At 49.7% G+C, this 17,972-nt stretch overlaps 6 non-coding genes across 6 annotated transcripts; all 6 read left to right on the top strand.

Moving 5' to 3' along the window:
- The first annotated feature begins 1,412 nt into the window (after nt 1-1,412).
- Nucleotides 1,413-1,484, top strand: TRNAM-CAU (transfer RNA methionine (anticodon CAU)). Its single transcript has one exon. It is a non-coding gene; the product is annotated as a tRNA-Met (tRNA).
- Nucleotides 1,485-3,900: 2,416 nt separating this feature from the next.
- On the top strand, nt 3,901-3,972 carry TRNAM-CAU (transfer RNA methionine (anticodon CAU)). Its single transcript has one exon. It is a non-coding gene; the product is annotated as a tRNA-Met (tRNA).
- A 2,423-nt stretch (nt 3,973-6,395) lies between these two features.
- On the top strand, nt 6,396-6,467 carry TRNAM-CAU (transfer RNA methionine (anticodon CAU)). The gene has a single exon. It is a non-coding gene; the product is annotated as a tRNA-Met (tRNA).
- A 7,353-nt stretch (nt 6,468-13,820) lies between these two features.
- Nucleotides 13,821-13,892, top strand: TRNAM-CAU (transfer RNA methionine (anticodon CAU)). Its single transcript has one exon. It is a non-coding gene; the product is annotated as a tRNA-Met (tRNA).
- A 330-nt stretch (nt 13,893-14,222) lies between these two features.
- On the top strand, nt 14,223-14,294 carry TRNAG-UCC (transfer RNA glycine (anticodon UCC)). Its single transcript has one exon. It is a non-coding gene; the product is annotated as a tRNA-Gly (tRNA).
- A 3,252-nt stretch (nt 14,295-17,546) lies between these two features.
- Nucleotides 17,547-17,618, top strand: TRNAM-CAU (transfer RNA methionine (anticodon CAU)). The gene has a single exon. It is a non-coding gene; the product is annotated as a tRNA-Met (tRNA).
- The last annotated feature ends 354 nt before the right edge of the window (nt 17,619-17,972 follow it).

Below are 17,972 nucleotides of genomic sequence, written 5' to 3' on the forward strand. Positions count from 1 at the left end.
GTGTGAGCTAGAGAAATGAGGCCTGTCTGCAAAAGGCCATGGGATGGGAGTGCGTGGTTGCAGGTTGTTTGGCTTTGTAAGGCCTACTGCCCGCTTCACTCGAAACTGGGTCTAGGGTTGTCGGTTTGTAGGCTGTAAAAGCCCAGAAAAGCTCTTGTTCTCCAACCAGCAGAGTGGCGCAGCGGAAGCATGCTGGGCCCATAACCCAGAGGTCGATGGATCTAAACCATCCTCTGCTAAGTTTTTTCAAATTATGTTTTTTTGTCATGGCATTAGGGCACAAAGAGCTGTAAGTGCCTGGATGCAATGTCATTCCTTGAACTTGCTGCCTCGTTCCACTCTTGCGCTAAATAGGAGAGGGTCCCAGCCCAGCCAACAAAATGTACTGTTCAATCAAACCAAACTTAAAACCAAGCTCCTTTTTTAAGGGGTCCCGGGGAAATGTTGGGCTGACCGGCAAGACCTCATGATGCGAACTGCTTCTGCGTCAAACGCAAGCTTTTTTCATTCCCAGCCAATGACTTATTCTTATTTCTAAGGGGCGCTCCATCAGATAGCCCAGACAGGCAGGCGTTGGTGGTATAGTGGTGAGCATAGCTGCCTTCCAAGCAGTTGACCCGGGTTCGATTCCCGGCCAACGTAGGTCAAATCTTTAAATTGTTCAAAATGCATTTTTTGGAAATCAGACTCATGCTGAAAGCAAAGCTGACACACTTTTCGTGAAAATCAAAACCCCATCCAGGAAAGGTTCTTGCATCCTAGTTTCTGCAACTGTCTATCGGTGAGGGGATTGAAGCGAGCAGGGCTCCTGGCCCCTCCCCGACAAAGCCCTGACGAAGGCCTGACAAAGGCCTATTCGCCTTGCCCTGACGGGCAAAGGTCCCAGCAGGCCACCGAGCACAGCACCTCAGCCTATTAGAGTCAGGTTTCAGGATCTCTCTCATCCTGTAAACCAACATACTGAGGAAGGTGAAACGTGTGGCTGCGCTCCTCACATGCTGAAGCAGCAGCAGCCCTTTCCCTGAAGCAAAGTTCCTTCATTCCTCCCTCCCATAACCCTTAGCAGGGGATTTATGGTAATTGAGTTGAGTTTCCAAACTGGCCCTTCCTTCCTTCCTTCCCATATCTGCCAGCTCGAGAAGGCTTGTTTTGTTGCACCTGGGAAGTAAAGTATCTATTTGCGAGAGAGAGAGAGAGAGAGAGAGAGAGACAGAGAGAGAAGGGGAAGGGGTGTTGGCAGTTAGGGTGTGAGCTAGAGAAATGAGGCCTGTCTGCAAAAGGCCATGGGATGGGAGTGCGTGGTTGCAGGTTGTTTGGCTTTGTAAGGCCTACTGCCCGCTTCACTCGAAACTGGGTCTAGGGTTGTCGGTTTGTAGGCTGTAAAAGCCCAGAAAAGCTCTTGTTCTCCAACCAGCAGAGTGGCGCAGCGGAAGCGTGCTGGGCCCATAACCCAGAGGTCGATGGATCGAAACCATCCTCTGCTAAGTTTTTTCACATTATGTTTTTGTGTCATGGCATTAGGGCACAAAGAGCTGTAAGTGCCTGGATGCAATGTCATTCCTTGAACTTGCTGCCTCGTTCCACTCTTGCGCTAAATAGGAGAGGGTCCCAGCCCAGCCAACAAAATGTACTGTTCAATCAAAACAAACTTAAAACCAAGCTCCTTTTTTAAGGGGTCCCGGGGAAATGTTGGGCTGACCGGCAAGACCTCATGATGCGAACTGCTTCTGCGTCAAACGCAAGCTTTTTTCATTCCCAGCCAATGACTTATTCTTATTTCTAAGGGGCACTCCATCAGATAGCCCAGACAGGCAGGCGTTGGTGGTATAGTGGTGAGCATAGCTGCCTTCCAAGCAGTTGACCCGGGTTCGGCCAACGCAGATCAAATCTTTAAATTGTTCAAAATGCATTTTTTGGAAATCAGACTCATGCTGAAAGCAAAGCTGACACACTTTTCGTGAAAATCAAAACCCCATCCAGGAAAGGTTCTTGCAAACTAGTTTCTGCAACTGTCTATCGTTGAGGGGATTGAAGCGAGCAGGGCTCCTGGCCCCTCCCCGACAAAGCCCTGACGAAGGCCTGACAAAGGCCTATTCGCCTTGCCCTGACGGGCAAAGGTCCCAGCAGGCCACCGAGCACAGCACCTCAGCCTATTAGAGTGAGGTTTCAGGATCTCTCTCATCCTGTAAACCAACATACTGAGGAAGGTGAAACGTGTGGCTGCGCTCCTCACATGCTGAAGCAGCAGCAGCCCTTTCCCTGAAGCAAAGTTCCTTCATTCCTCCCTCCCATAACCCTTAGCAGGGGATTTATGGTAATTGAGTTGAGTTTCCAAACTGGCCCTTCCTTCCTTCCTTCCCATATCTGCCAGCTCGAGAAGGCTTGTTTTGTTGCACCTGGGAAGTAAAGTATCTATTTGCGAGAGAGAGAGAATGAGAGAGAGAGACAGAGAGAGAGAGACAGAGAGAGAAGGGGAAGGGGTGTTGGCAGTTAGGGTGTGAGCTAGAGAAATGAGGCCTGTCTGCAAAAGGCCATGGGATGGGAGTGCGTGGTTGCAGGTTGTTTGGCTTTGTAAGGCCTACTGCCCGCTTCACTCGAAACTGGGTCTATGGTTGTCGGTTTGTAGGCTGTAAAAGCCCAGAAAAGCTCTTTTCTCCAACCAGCAGAGTGGCGCAGCGGAAGCGTGCTGGGCCCATAACCCAGAGGTCGATGAATCGAAACCATCCTCTGCTAAGTTTTTTCAAATTATGTTTTTGTGTCATGGCATTAGGGCACAAAGAGCTGTAAGTGCCTGGATGCAATGTCATTCCTTGAACTTGCTGCCTCGTTCCACTCTTGCGCTAAATAGGAGAGGGTCCCAGCCCAGCCAACAAAATGTACTGTTCAATCAAACCAAACTTAAAACCAAGCTCCTTTTTTAAGGGGTCCCGGGGAAATGTTGGGCTGACCGGCAAGACCTCATGATGCGAACTGCTTCTGCGTCAAACGCAAGCTTTTTTCATTCCCAGCCAATGACTTATTCTTATTTCTAAGGGGCGCTCCATCAGATAGCCCAGACAGGCAGGCGTTGGTGGTATAGTGGTGAGCATAGCTGCCTTCCAAGCAGTTGACCCGGGTTCGATTCCCGGCCAACGTAGGTCAAATCTTTAAATTGTTCAAAATGCATTTTTTGGAAATCAGACTCATGCTGAAAGCAAAGCTGACACACTTTTCGTGAAAATCAAAACCCCATCCAGGAAAGGTTCTTGCATCCTAGTTTCTGCAACTGTCTATCGGTGAGGGGATTGAAGCGAGCAGGGCTCCTGGCCCCTCCCCGACAAAGCCCTGACGAAGGCCTGACAAAGGCCTATTCACCTTGCCCTGACGGGCAAAGGTCCCAGCAGGCCACCGAGCACAGCACCTCAGCCTATTAGAGTCAGGTTTCAGGATCTCTCTCATCCTGTAAACCAACATACTGAGGACGGTGAAACGTGTGGCTGCGCTCCTCACATGCTGAAGCAGCAGCAGCCCTTTCCCTGAAGCAAAGTTCCTTCATTCCTCCCTCCCATAACCCTTAGCAGGGGATTTATGGTAATTGAGTTGAGTTTCCAAACTGGCCCTTCCTTCCTTCCTTCCCATATCTGCCAGCTCGAGAAGGCTTGTTTTGTTGCACCTGGGAAGTAAAGTATCTATTTGCGAGAGAGAGAGAGAGAGAGAGACAGAGAGAGAAGGGGAAGGGGTGTTGGCAGTTAGGGTGTGAGCTAGAGAAATGAGGCCTGTCTGCAAAAGGCCATGGGATGGGAGTGCGTGGTTGCAGGTTGTTTGGCTTTGTAAGGCCTACTGCCCGCTTCACTCGAAACTGGGTCTAGGGTTGTCGGTTTGTAGGCTGTAAAAGCCCAGAAAAGCTCTTGTTCTCCAACCAGCAGAGTGGCGCAGCGGAAGCGTGCTGGGCCCATAACCCAGAGGTCGATGGATCGAAACCATCCTCTGCTAAGTTTTTTCAAATTATGTTTTTGTGTCATGGCATTAGGGCACAAAGAGCTGTAAGTGCCTGGATGCAATGTCATTCCTTGAACTTGCTGCCTCGTTCCACTCTTGCGCTAAATAGGAGAGGGTCCCAGCCCAGCCAACAAAATGTACTGTTCAATCAAACCAAACTTAAAACCAAGCTCCTTTTTTAAGGGGTCCCGGGGAAATGTTGGGCTGACCGGCAAGACCTCATGATGCGAACTGCTTCTGCGTCAAACGCAAGCTTTTTTCATTCCCAGCCAATGACTTATTCTTATTTCTAAGGGGCACTCCATCAGATAGCCCAGACAGGCAGGCGTTGGTGGTATAGTGGTGAGCATAGCTGCCTTCCAAGCAGTTGACCCGGGTTCGGCCAACGCAGATCAAATCTTTAAATTGTTCAAAATGCATTTTTTGGAAATCAGACTCATGCTGAAAGCAAAGCTGACACACTTTTCGTGAAAATCAAAACCCCATCCAGGAAAGGTTCTTGCAAACTAGTTTCTGCAACTGTCTATCGTTGAGGGGATTGAAGCGAGCAGGGCTCCTGGCCCCTCCCCGACAAAGCCCTGACGAAGGCCTGACAAAGGCCTATTCGCCTTGCCCTGACGGGCAAAGGTCCCAGCAGGCCACCGAGCACAGCACCTCAGCCTATTAGAGTGAGGTTTCAGGATCTCTCTCATCCTGTAAACCAACATACTGAGGAAGGTGAAACGTGTGGCTGCGCTCCTCACATGCTGAAGCAGCAGCAGCCCTTTCCCTGAAGCAAAGTTCCTTCATTCCTCCCTCCCATAACCCTTAGCAGGGGATTTATGGTAATTGAGTTGAGTTTCCAAACTGGCCCTTCCTTCCTTCCTTCCCATATCTGCCAGCTCGAGAAGGCTTGTTTTGTTGCACCTGGGAAGTAAAGTATCTATTTGCGAGAGAGAGAGAATGAGAGAGAGAGACAGAGAGAGAGAGACAGAGAGAGAAGGGGAAGGGGTGTTGGCAGTTAGGGTGTGAGCTAGAGAAATGAGGCCTGTCTGCAAAAGGCCATGGGATGGGAGTGCGTGGTTGCAGGTTGTTTGGCTTTGTAAGGCCTACTGCCCGCTTCACTCGAAACTGGGTCTATGGTTGTCGGTTTGTAGGCTGTAAAAGCCCAGAAAAGCTCTTGTCTCCAACCAGCAGAGTGGCGCAGCGGAAGCGTGCTGGGCCCATAACCCAGAGGTCGATGAATCGAAACCATCCTCTGCTAAGTTTTTTCAAATTATGTTTTTGTGTCATGGCATTAGGGCACAAAGAGCTGTAAGTGCCTGGATGCAATGTCATTCCTTGAACTTGCTGCCTCGTTCCACTCTTGCGCTAAATAGGAGAGGGTCCCAGCCCAGCCAACAAAATGTACTGTTCAATCAAACCAAACTTAAAACCAAGCTCTTTTTTTAAGGGGTCCCGGGGAAATGTTGGGCTGACCGGCAAGACCTCATCATGCGAACTGCTTCTGCGTCAAACGCAAGCTTTTTTCATTCACAGCCAATGACTTATTCTTATTTCTAAGGGGCGCTCCATCAGATAGCCCAGACAGGCAGGCGTTGGTGGTATAGTGGTGAGCATAGCTGCCTTCCAAGCAGTTGACCCGGGTTCCATTCCTGGCCAACGCAGATCAAATCTTTAAATTGTTCAAAATGCATTTTTTGGAAATCAGACTTATGCTGAAAGCAAAGCTGACACACTTTTCGTGAAAATCAAAACCCCATCCAGGAAAGGTTCTTGCATCCTAGTTTCTGCAACTGTCTATCGGTGAGGGGATTGAAGCGAGCAGGGCTCCTGGCCCCTCCCCGACAAAGGCCTGACAAAGGCCTATTCGCCTTGCCCTGACGGGCAAAGGTCCCAGCAGGCCACCGAGCACAGCACCTCAGCCTATTAGAGTGAGGTTTCAGGATCTCTCTCATCCTGTAAACCAACATACTGAGGAAGGTGAAACGTGTGGCTGCGCTCCTCACATGCTGAAGCAGCAGCAGCCCTTTCCCTGAAGCAAAGTTCCTTCATTCCTCCCTCCCATAACCCTTAGCAGGGGATTTATGGTAATTGAGTTGAGTTTCCAAACTGGCCCTTCCTTCCTTCCTTCCCATATCTGCCAGCTCGAGAAGGCTTGTTTTGTTGCACCTGGGAAGTAAAGTATCTATTTGCGAGAGAGAGAGAATGAGAGAGAGAGACAGAGAGAGAGAGACAGAGAGAGAAGGGGAAGGGGTGTTGGCAGTTAGGGTGTGAGCTAGAGAAATGAGGCCTGTCTGCAAAAGGCCATGGGATGGGAGTGCGTGGTTGCAGGTTGTTTGGCTTTGTAAGGCCTACTGCCCGCTTCACTCGAAACTGGGTCTAGGGTTGTCGGTTTGTAGGCTGTAAAAGCCCAGAAAAGCTCTTGTTCTCCAACAAGCAGAGTGGCGCAGCGGAAGCGTGCTGGGCCCATAACCCAGAGGTCGATGGATCGAAACCATCCTCTGCTAAGTTTTTTCAAATTATGTTTTTGTGTCATGGCATTAGGGCACAAAGAGCTGTAAGTGCCTGGATGCAATGTCATTCCTTGAACTTGCTGCCTCGTTCCACTCTTGCGCTAAATAGGAGAGGGTCCCAGCCCAGCCAACAAAATGTACTGTTCAATCAAACCAAACTTAAAACCAAGCTCCTTTTTTAAGGGGTCCCGGGGAAATGTTGGGCTGACCGGCAAGACCTCATGATGCGAACTGCTTCTGCGTCAAACGCAAGCTTTTTTCATTCCCAGCCAATGACTTATTCTTATTTCTAAGGGGCGCTCCATCACATAGCCCAGACAGGCAGGAGTTGGTGGTATAGTGGTGAGCATAGCTGCCTTCTAAACAGTTGATCCAGGTTCTATTCCCGGCCAACGCAGATCAAATCTTTAAATTGTTCAAAATGTATTTTTGGGAAATCAGACTCATGCTGAAAGCAAAGCTGACACACTTTTCGCGAAAATCAAAACCCCATCCAGGAAAGGTTCTTGCATCCTAGTTTCTGCAACTGTCTATCGGTGAGGGGATTGAAGCGAGCAGGGCTCCTGGCCCCTCCCCGACAAAGCCCTGACGAAGGCCTGACAAAGGCCTATTCGCCTTGCCCTGACGGGCAAAGGTCCCAGCAGGCCACCGAGCACAGCACCTCAGCCTATTAGAGTGAGGTTTCAGGATCTCTCTCATCCTGTAAACCAACATACTGAGGAAGGTGAAACGTGTGGCTGCGCTCCTCACATGCTGAAGCAGCAGCAGCCCTTTCCCTGAAGCAAAGTTCCTTCATTCCTCCCTCCCATAACCCTTAGCAGGGGATTTATGGTAATTGAGTTGAGTTTCCAAACTGGCCCTTCCTTCCTTCCTTCCCATATCTGCCAGCTCGAGAAGGCTTGTTTTGTTGCACCTGGGAAGTAAAGTATCTATTTGCGAGAGAGAGAGAATGAGAGAGAGAGACAGAGAGAGAGAGACAGAGAGAGAAGGGGAAGGGGTGTTGGCAGTTAGGGTGTGAGCTAGAGAAATGAGGCCTGTCTGCAAAAGGCCATGGGATGGGAGTGCGTGGTTGCAGTTTGTTTGGCTTTGTAAGGCCTACTGCCGCTTCACTCGAAACTGGGTCTAGGGTTGTCGGTTTGTAGGCTGTAAAAGCCCAGAAAAGCTCTTGTTCTCCAACCAGCAGAGTGGCGCAGCGGAAGCGTGCTGGGCCCATAACCCAGAGATCGATGGATTGAAACCATCCTCTGCTAAGTTTTTTCAAATTATGTTTTTGTGTCATGGCATTAGGGCACAAAGAGCTGTAAGTGCCTGGATGCAATGTCATTCCTTCAACTTGCTGCCTCGTTCCACTCTTGCGCTAAATAGGAGAGGGTCCCAGCCCAGCCAACAAAATGTACTGTTCAATCAAACCAAACTTAAAACCAAGCTCTTTTTTTAAGGGGTCCCGGGGAAATGTTGGGCTGACCGGCAAGACCTCATGATGCGAACTGCTTCTGCGTCAAATGCAAGCTTTTTTCATTCCCAGCCAATGACTTATTCTTATTTCTAAGGGGCGCTCCATCACATAGCCCAGACAGGCAGGAGTTGGTGGTATAGTGGTGAGCATAGCTGCCTTCCAAGCAGTTAAGACAGATCAAATCTTTAAATTGTTCAAAATGCATTTTTGGGAAATCAGACTCATGCTGAAAGCAAAGCTGACACACTTTTCGCGAAAATCAAAACCCCATCCAGGAAAGGTTCTTGCATCCTAGTTTCCGCAACTGTCTATCGGTGAGGGGATTGAAGCGAGCAGGGCTCCTGGCCCCTCCCCGACAAAGCCCTGACGAAGGCCTATTCGCCTTGCCCTGACGGGCAAAGGTCCCAGCAGGCCACCGAGCACATCACTTCAGCCTATTAGAGTGAGGTTTCAGGATCTCTCTCATCCTGTAAACCAACATACTGAGGAAGGTGAAACGTGTGGCTGCGCTCCTCACATGCTGAAGCAGCAGCAGCCCTTTCCCTGAAGCAAAGTTCCTTCATTCCTCCCTCCCATAACCCTTAGCAGGGGATTTATGGTAATTGAGTTGAGTTTCCAAACTGGCCCTTCCTTCCTTCCTTCCCATATCTGCCAGCTCGAGCAGGCTTGTTTTGTTGCACCTGGGAAGTAAAGTATCTATTTGCGAGAGAGAGAGAATGAGAGAGAGAGACAGGGAGAGAGAGACAGAGAGAGAAGGGGAAGGGGTGTTGGCAGTTAGGGTGTGAGCTAGAGAAATGAGGCCTGTCTGCAAAAGGCCATGGGATGGGAGTGCGTGGTTGCAGGTTGTTTGGCTTTGTAAGGCCTACTGCCCGCTTCACTCGAAACTGGGTCTAGGGTTGTCGGTTTGTAGGCTGTAAAAGCCCAGAAAAGCTCTTGTTCTCCAACCAGCAGAGTGGCACAGCGGAAGCATGCTGGGCCCATAACCCAGAGGTCGATGGATCTAAACCATCCTCTGCTAAATTTTTTCAAATTATGTTTTTGTGTCATGGCATTAGGGCACAAAGAGCTGTAAGTGCCTGGATGCAATGTCATTCCTTGAACTTGCTGCCTCGTTCCACTCTTGCGCTAAATAGGAGAGGGTCCCAGCCCAGCCAACAAAATGTACTGTTCAATCAAACCAAACTTAAAACCAAGCTCCATTTTTAAGGGGTCCCGGGGAAATGTTGGGCTGACCGGCAAGACCTCATGATGCGAACTGCTTCTGCGTCAAACGCCAGCTTTTTTCATTCCCAGCCAATGACTTATTCTTATTTCTAAGGGGCGCTCCATCAGATAGCCCAGACAGGCAGGCGTTGGTGGTATAGTGGTGAGCATAGCTGCCTTCCAAGCAGTTGACCCGTGTTCGATTCCCGGCCAACGCAGGTCAAATCTTTAAATTGTTCAAAATGCATTTTTTGGAAATCAGACTCATGCTGAAAGCAAAGCTGACACACTTTTCGTGAAAATCAAAACCCCATCCAGGAAAGGTTCTTGCATCCTAGTTTCTGCAACTGTCTATCGGTGAGGGGATTGAAGCGAGCAGGGCTCCTGGCCCCTCCCCGACAAAGCCCTGACGAAGGCCTGACAAAGGCCTATTCGCCTTGCCCTGACGGGCAAAGGTCCCAGCAGGCCACCGAGCACAGCACCTCAGCCTATTAGAGTCAGGTTTCAGGATCTCTCTCATCCTGTAAACCAACATACTGAGGAAGGTGAAACGTGTGGCTGCGCTCCTCACATGCTGAAGCAGCAGCAGCCCTTTCCCTGAAGCAAAGTTCCTTCATTCCTCCCTCCCATAACCCTTAGCAGGGGATTTATGGTAATTGAGTTGAGTTTCCAAACTGGCCCTTCCTTCCTTCCTTCCCATATCTGCCAGCTCGAGAAGGCTTGTTTTGTTGCACCTGGGAAGTAAAGTATCTATTTGCGAGAGAGAGAGACAGAGAGAGAGAGACAGAGAGAGAAGGGGAAGGGGTGTTGGCAGTTAGGGTGTGAGCTAGAGAAATGAGGCCTGTCTGCAAAAGGCCATGGGATGGGAGTGCGTGGTTGCAGGTTGTTTGGCTTTGTAAGGCCTACTGCCCGCTTCACTCGAAACTGGGTCTAGGGTTGTCGGTTTGTAGGCTGTAAAAGCCCAGAAAAGCTCTTGTTCTCCAACCAGCAGAGTGGCGCAGCGGAAGAGTGCTGGGCCCATAACCCAGAGGTCGATGGATCGAAACCATCCTCTGCTAAGTTTTTTCAAATTATGTTTTTGTGTCATGGCATTAGGGCACAAAGAGCTGTAAGTGCCTGGATGCAATGTCATTCCTTGAACTTGCTGCCTCGTTCCACTCTTGCGCTAAATACGAGAGGGTCCCAGCCCAGCCAACAAAATGTACTGTTCAATCAAACCAAACTTAAAACCAAGCTCCTTTTTTAAGGGGTCCCGGGGAAATGTTGGGCTGACCGGCAAGACCTCATGATGCGAACTGCTTCTGCGTCAAACGCAAGCTTTTTTCATTCCCAGCCAATGACTTATTCTTATTTCTAAGGGGCACTCCATCAGATAGCCCAGACAGGCAGGCGTTGGTGGTATAGTGGTGAGCTTAGCGGCCTTCCAAGCAGTTGACCCGGGTTCGGCCAACGCAGATCAAATCTTTAAATTGTTCAAAATTCATTTTTTGGAAATCAGACTCATGCTGAAAGCAAAGCTGACACACTTTTCGTGAAAATCAAAACCCCATCCAGGAAAGGTTCTTGCATCCTAGTTTCTGCAACTGTCTATCGGTGAGGGGATTGAAGCGAGCAGGGCTCCTGGCCCCTCCCCGACAAAGCCCTGACGAAGGCCTGACAAAGGCCTATTCGCCTTGCCCTGACGGGCAAAGGTCCCAGCAGGCCACCGAGCACAGCACCTCAGCCTATTAGAGTGAGGTTTCAGGATCTCTCTCATCCTGTAAACCAACATACTGAGGAAGGTGAAACGTGTGGCTGCGCTCCTCACATGCTGAAGCAGCAGCAGCCCTTTCCCTGAAGCAAAGTTCCTTCATTCCTCCCTCCCATAACCCTTAGCAGGGGATTTATGGTAATTGAGTTGAGTTTCCAAACTGGCCCTTCCTTCCTTCCTTCCCATATCTGCCAGCTCGAGAAGGCTTGTTTTGTTGCACCTGGGAAGTAAAGTATCTATTTGCGAGAGAGAGAGACAGAGAGAGAGAGACAGAGAGAGAAGGGGAAGGTGTGTTGGCAGTTAGGGTGTGAGCTAGAGAAATGAGGCCTGTCTGCAAAAGGCCATGGGATGGGAGTGCGTGGTTGCAGGTTGTTTGGCTTTGTAAGGCCTACTGCCCGCTTCACTCGAAACTGGGTCTATGGTTGTCGGTTTGTAGGCTGTAAAAGCCCAGAAAAGCTCTTGTCTCCAACCAGCAGAGTGGCGCAGCGGAAGCGTGCTGGGCCCATAACCCAGAGATCGATGGATTGAAACCATCCTCTGCTAAGTTTTTTCAAATTATGTTTTTGTGTCATGGCATTAGGGCACAAAGAGCTGTAAGTGCCTGGATGCAATGTCATTCCTTGAACTTGCTGCCTCGTTCCACTCTTGCGCTAAATAGGAGAGGGTCCCAGCCCAGCCAACAAAATGTACTGTTCAATCAAACCAAACTTAAAACCAAGCTCTTTTTTTAAGGGGTCCCGGGGAAATGTTGGGCTGACCGGCAAGACCTCATGATGCGAACTGCTTCTGCGTCAAATGCAAGCTTTTTTCATTCCCAGCCAATGACTTATTCTTATTTCTAAGGGGCGCTCCATCACATAGCCCAGACAGGCAGGAGTTGGTGGTATAGTGGTGAGCATAGCTGCCTTCCAAGCAGTTAACACAGATCAAATCTTTAAATTGTTCAAAATGCATTTTTGGGAAATCAGACTCATGCTGAAAGCAAAGCTGACACACTTTTCGCGAAAATCAAAACCCCATCCAGGAAAGGTTCTTGCATCCTAGTTTCCGCAACTGTCTATCGGTGAGGGGATTGAAGCGAGCAGGGCTCCTGGCCCCTCCCCGACAAAGCCCTGACGAAGGCCTATTCGCCTTGCCCTGACGGGCAAAGGTCCCAGCAGGCCACCGAGCACATCACTTCAGCCTATTAGAGTGAGGTTTCAGGATCTCTCTCATCCTGTAAACCAACATACTGAGGAAGGTGAAACGTGTGGCTGCGCTCCTCACATGCTGAAGCAGCAGCAGCCCTTTCCCTGAAGCAAAGTTCCTTCATTCCTCCCTCCCATAACCCTTAGCAGGGGATTTATGGTAATTGAGTTGAGTTTCCAAACTGGCCCTTCCTTCCTTCCTTCCCATATCTGCCAGCTCGAGCAGGCTTGTTTTGTTGCACCTGGGAAGTAAAGTATCTATTTGCGAGAGAGAGAGAATGAGAGAGAGAGACAGGGAGAGAGAGACAGAGAGAGAAGGGGAAGGGGTGTTGGCAGTTAGGGTGTGAGCTAGAGAAATGAGGCCTGTCTGCAAAAGGCCATGGGATGGGAGTGCGTGGTTGCAGGTTGTTTGGCTTTGTAAGGCCTACTGCCCGCTTCACTCGAAACTGGGTCTAGGGTTGTCGGTTTGTAGGCTGTAAAAGCCCAGAAAAGCTCTTGTTCTCCAACCAGCAGAGTGGCACAGCGGAAGCATGCTGGGCCCATAACCCAGAGGTCGATGGATCTAAACCATCCTCTGCTAAATTTTTTCAAATTATGTTTTTGTGTCATGGCATTAGGGCACAAAGAGCTGTAAGTGCCTGGATGCAATGTCATTCCTTGAACTTGCTGCCTCGTTCCACTCTTGCGCTAAATAGGAGAGGGTCCCAGCCCAGCCAACAAAATGTACTGTTCAATCAAACCAAACTTAAAACCAAGCTCCTTTTTTAAGGGGTCCCGGGGAAATGTTGGGCTGACCGGCAAGACCTCATGATGCGAACTGCTTCTGCGTCAAACGCAAGCTTTTTTCAATCCCAGCCAATGACTTATTCTTATTTCTAAGGGGCGCTCCATCAGATAGCCCAGACAGGCAGGCGTTGGTGGTATAGTGGTGAGCATAGCTGCCTTCCAAGCAGTTGACCCGTGTTCGATTCCCGGCCAACGCAGGTCAAATCTTTAAATTGTTCAAAATGCATTTTTTGGAAATCAGACTCATGCTGAAAGCAAAGCTGACACACTTTTCGTGAAAATCAAAACCCCATCCAGGAAAGGTTCTTGCATCCTAGTTTCTGCAACTGTCTATCGGTGAGGGGATTGAAGCGAGCAGGGCTCCTGGCCCCTCCCCGACAAAGCCCTGACGAAGGCCTGACAAAGGCCTATTCGCCTTGCCCTGACGGGCAAAGGTCCCAGCAGGCCACCGAGCACAGCACCTCAGCCTATTAGAGTCAGGTTTCAGGATCTCTCTCATCCTGTAAACCAACATACTGAGGAAGGTGAAACGTGTGGCTGCGCTCCTCACATGCTGAAGCAGCAGCAGCCCTTTCCCTGAAGCAAAGTTCCTTCATTCCTCCCTCCCATAACCCTTAGCAGGGGATTTATGGTAATTGAGTTGAGTTTCCAAACTGGCCCTTCCTTCCTTCCTTCCCATATCTGCCAGCTCGAGAAGGCTTGTTTTGTTGCACCTGGGAAGTAAAGTATCTATTTGCGAGAGAGAGAGACAGAGAGAGAGAGACAGAGAGAGAAGGGGAAGGGGTGTTGGCAGTTAGGGTGTGAGCTAGAGAAATGAGGCCTGTCTGCAAAAGGCCATGGGATGGGAGTGCGTGGTTGCAGGTTGTTTGGCTTTGTAAGGCCTACTGCCCGCTTCACTCGAAACTGGGTCTAGGGTTGTCGGTTTGTAGGCTGTAAAAGCCCAGAAAAGCTCTTGTTCTCCAACCAGCAGAGTGGCGCAGCGGAAGCGTGCTGGGCCCATAACCCAGAGGTCGATGGATCGAAACCATCCTCTGCTAACTTTTTTCAAATTATGTTTTTGTGTCATGGCATTAGGGCACAAAGAGCTGTAAGTGCCTGGATGCAATGTCATTCCTTGAACTTGCTGCCTCGTTCCACTCTTGCGCTAAATAGGAGAGGGGCCCAGCCCAGCCAACAAAATGTACTGTTCAATCAAACCAAACTTAAAACCAAGCTCCTTTTTTAGGGGTCCCGGGGAAATGTTGGGCTGACCGGCAAGACCTCATGATGCGAACTGCTTCTGCGTCAAACGCAAGCTTTTTTCATTCCCAGCCAATGACTTATTCTTATTTCTAAGGGGCGCTGCATCAGATAGTCCAGACAGGCAGGCGTTGGTGGTATAGTGGTGAGCATAGCTGCCTTCCAAGCAGTTGACCCGGGTTCGATTCCCGGCCAACGCAGATCAAATCTTTAAATTGTTCAAAATGCATTTTTTGGAAATCAGACTCATGCTGAAAGCAAAGCTGACACACTTTTCGTGAAAATCAAAACCCCATCCAGGAAAGGTTCTTGCATCCTAGTTTCTGCAACTGTCTATCGGTGAGGGGATTGAAGCGAGCAGGGCTCCTGGCCCCTCCCCGACAAAGCCCTGACGAAGGCCTGACAAAGGCCTATTCGCCTTGCCCTGACGGGCAAAGGTCCCAGCAGGCCACCGAGCACATCACTTCAGCCTATTAGAGTGAGGTTTCAGGATCTCTCTCATCCTGTAAACCAACATACTGAGGAAGGTGAAACGTGTGGCTGCGCTCCTCACATGCTGAAGCAGCAGCAGCCCTTTCCCTGAAGCAAAGTTCCTTCATTCCTCCCTCCCATAACCCTTAGCAGGGGATTTATGGTAATTGAGTTGAGTTTCCAAACTGGCCCTTCCTTCCTTCCTTCCCATATCTGCCAGCTCGAGAAGGCTTGTTTTGTTGCACCTGGGAAGTAAAGTATCTATTTGCGAGAGAGAGAGACAGAGAGAGAGAGACAGAGAGAGAAGGGGAAGGGGTGTTGGCAGTTAGGGTGTGAGCTAGAGAAATGAGGCCTGTCTGCAAAAGGCCATGGGATGGGAGTGCGTGGTTGCAGTTTGTTTGGCTTTGTAAGGCCTACTGCCGCTTCACTCGAAACTGGGTCTAGGGTTGTCGGTTTGTAGGCTGTAAAAGCCCAGAAAAGCTCTTGTTCTCCAACCAGCAGAGTGGCGCAGCGGAAGCGTGCTGGGCCCATAACCCAGAGATCGATGGATTGAAACCATTCTCTGCTAAGTTTTTTCAAATTATGTTTTTGTGTCATGGCATTAGGGCACAAAGAGCTGTAAGTGCCTGGATGCAATGTCATTCCTTGAACTTGCTGCCTCGTTCCACTCTTGCGCTAAATAGGAGAGGGTCCCAGCCCAGCCAACAAAATGTACTGTTCAATCAAACCAAACTTAAAACCAAGCTCTTTTTTTAAGGGGTCCCGGGGAAATGTTGGGCTGACCGGCAAGACCTCATGATGCGAACTGCTTCTGCGTCAAATGCAAGCTTTTTTCATTCCCAGCCAATGACTTATTCTTATTTCTAAGGGGCGCTCCATCACATAGCCCAGACAGGCAGGAGTTGGTGGTATAGTGGTGAGCATAGCTGCCTTCCAAGCAGTTAACACAGATCAAATCTTTAAATTGTTCAAAATGCATTTTTGGGAAATCAGACTCATGCTGAAAGCAAAGCTGACACACTTTTCGCGAAAATCAAAACCCCATCCAGGAAAGGTTCTTGCATCCTAGTTTCCGCAACTGTCTATCGGTGAGGGGATTGAAGCGAGCAGGGCTCCTGGCCCCTCCCCGACAAAGCCCTGACGAAGGCCTATTCGCCTTGCCCTGACGGGCAAAGGTCCCAGCAGGCCACCGAGCACATCACTTCAGCCTATTAGAGTGAGGTTTCAGGATCTCTCTCATCCTGTAAACCAACATACTGAGGAAGGTGAAACGTGTGGCTGCGCTCCTCACATGCTGAAGCAGCAGCAGCCCTTTCCCTGAAGCAAAGTTCCTTCATTCCTCCCTCCCATAACCCTTAGCAGGGGATTTATGGTAATTGAGTTGAGTTTCCAAACTGGCCCTTCCTTCCTTCCTTCCTTCCCATATCTGCCAGCTCGAGAAGGCTTGTTTTGTTGCACCTGGGAAGTAAAGTATCTATTTGCGAGAGAGAGAGAATGAGAGAGAGAGACAGAGAGAGAGAGACAGAGAGAGAAGGGGAAGGGGTGTTGGCAGTTAGGGTGTGAGCTAGAGAAATGAGGCCTGTCTGCAAAAGGCCATGGGATGGGAGTGCGTGGTTGCAGGTTGTTTGGCTTTGTAAGGCCTACTGCCCGCTTCACTCGAAACTGGGTCTAGGGTTGTCGTTTTGTAGGCTGTAAAAGCCCCGAAAAGCTCTTGTTCTCCAGCCAGCAGAGTGGCGCAGCGGAAGCGTGCTGGGCCCATAACCCAGAAGTCGATGGATCGAAACCATCCTCTGTTAAGTTTTTTCAAATTATGTTTTTGTGTCATGGCATTAGGGCACAAAGAGCTGTAAGTGCCTGGATGCAATGTCATTCCTTGAACTTGCTGCCTCGTTCCACTCTTGCGCTAAATAGGAGAGGGTCCCAGCCCAGCCAACAAAATGTACTGTTCAATCAAACCAAACTTAAAACCAAGCTCCTTTTTTAAGGGGTCCCGGGGAAATGTTGGGCTGACCGGCAAGACCTCATGATGCAAACTGCTTCTGCGTCAAACGCAAGCTTTTTCATTCCCAGCCAATGACTTATTCTTATTTCTAAGGGGCGCTCCATCACATAGCCCAGACAGGCAGGCGTTGGTGGTATAGTGGTGAGCATAGCTGCCTTCCAAGCAGTGACCCGGGTTTTATTCCCGGCCAACGCAGATCAAATCTTTAAATTGTTCAAAATGCATTTTTTGGAAATCAGACTCATGCTGAAAGCAAAGCTGACACACTTTTCGCGAAAATCAAAACCCCATCCAGGAAAGGTTCTTGCAGCCTAGTTTCTGCAACTGTCTATCGGTGAGGGGATTGAAGCGAGCAGGGCTCCTGGCCCCTCCCCGACAAAGCCCTGACGAAGGCCTGACAAAGGCCTATTCGCCTTGCCCTGACGGGCAAAGGTCCCAGCAGGCCACCGAGCACAGCACCTCAGCCTATTAGAGTGAGGTTTCAGGATCTCTCTCATCCTGTAAACCAACATACTGAGGAAGGTGAAACGTGTGGCTGCGCTCCTCACATGCTGAAGCAGCAGCAGCCCTTTCCCTGAAGCAAAGTTCCTTCATTCCTCCCTCCCATAACCCTTAACAGGGGATTTATGGTAATTGAGTTGAGTTTCCAAACTGGCCCTTCCTTCCTTCCTTCCCATATCTGCCAGCTCGAGAAGGCTTGTTTTGTTGCACCTGGGAAGTAAAGTATCTATTTGCGAGAGAGAGAGAATGAGAGAGAGAGACAGAGAGAGAGAGAGACAGAGAGAGAAGGGGAAGGGGTGTTGGCAGTTAGGGTGTGAGCTAGAGAAATGAGGCCTGTCTGCAAAAGGCCATGGGATGGGAGTGCGTGGTTGCAGGTTGTTTGGCTTTGTAAGGCCTACTGCCCGCTTCACTCGAAACTGGGTCTAGGGTTGTCGGTTTGTAGGCTGTAAAAGCCCAGAAAAGCTCTTGTTCTCCAACCAGCAGAGTGGCGCAGCGGAAGCGTGCTGGGCCCATAACCCAGAGGTCGATGGATCGAAACCATCCTCTGCTAAGTTTTTTCAAATTGTGTTTTTGTGTCATGGCATTAGGGCACAAAGAGCTGTAAGTGCCTGGATGCAATGTCATTCCTTGAACTTGCTGCCTCGTTCCACTCTTGCGCTAAATAGGAGAGGGTCCCAGCCCAGCCAACAAAATGTACTGTTCAATCAAACCAAACTTAAAACCAAGCTCCTTTTTTAAGGGGTCCCGGGGAAATGTTGGGCTGACCGGCAAGACCTCATGATGCGAACTGCTTCTGCGTCAAACGCAAGCTTTTTTCATTCCCAGCCAATGACTTATTCTTATTTCTAATGGGCGCTCCATCACATAGCCCAGACAGGCAGGCGTTGGTGGTATAGTGGTGAGC

This window comes from Ambystoma mexicanum, chromosome 6q (assembly GCF_040938575.1).
Source record: "Ambystoma mexicanum isolate Mex_15411 chromosome 6q, UKY_AmexF1_1, whole genome shotgun sequence".
In the NCBI taxonomy this organism is placed as follows: Eukaryota; Metazoa; Chordata; class Amphibia; order Caudata; family Ambystomatidae; genus Ambystoma; species Ambystoma mexicanum.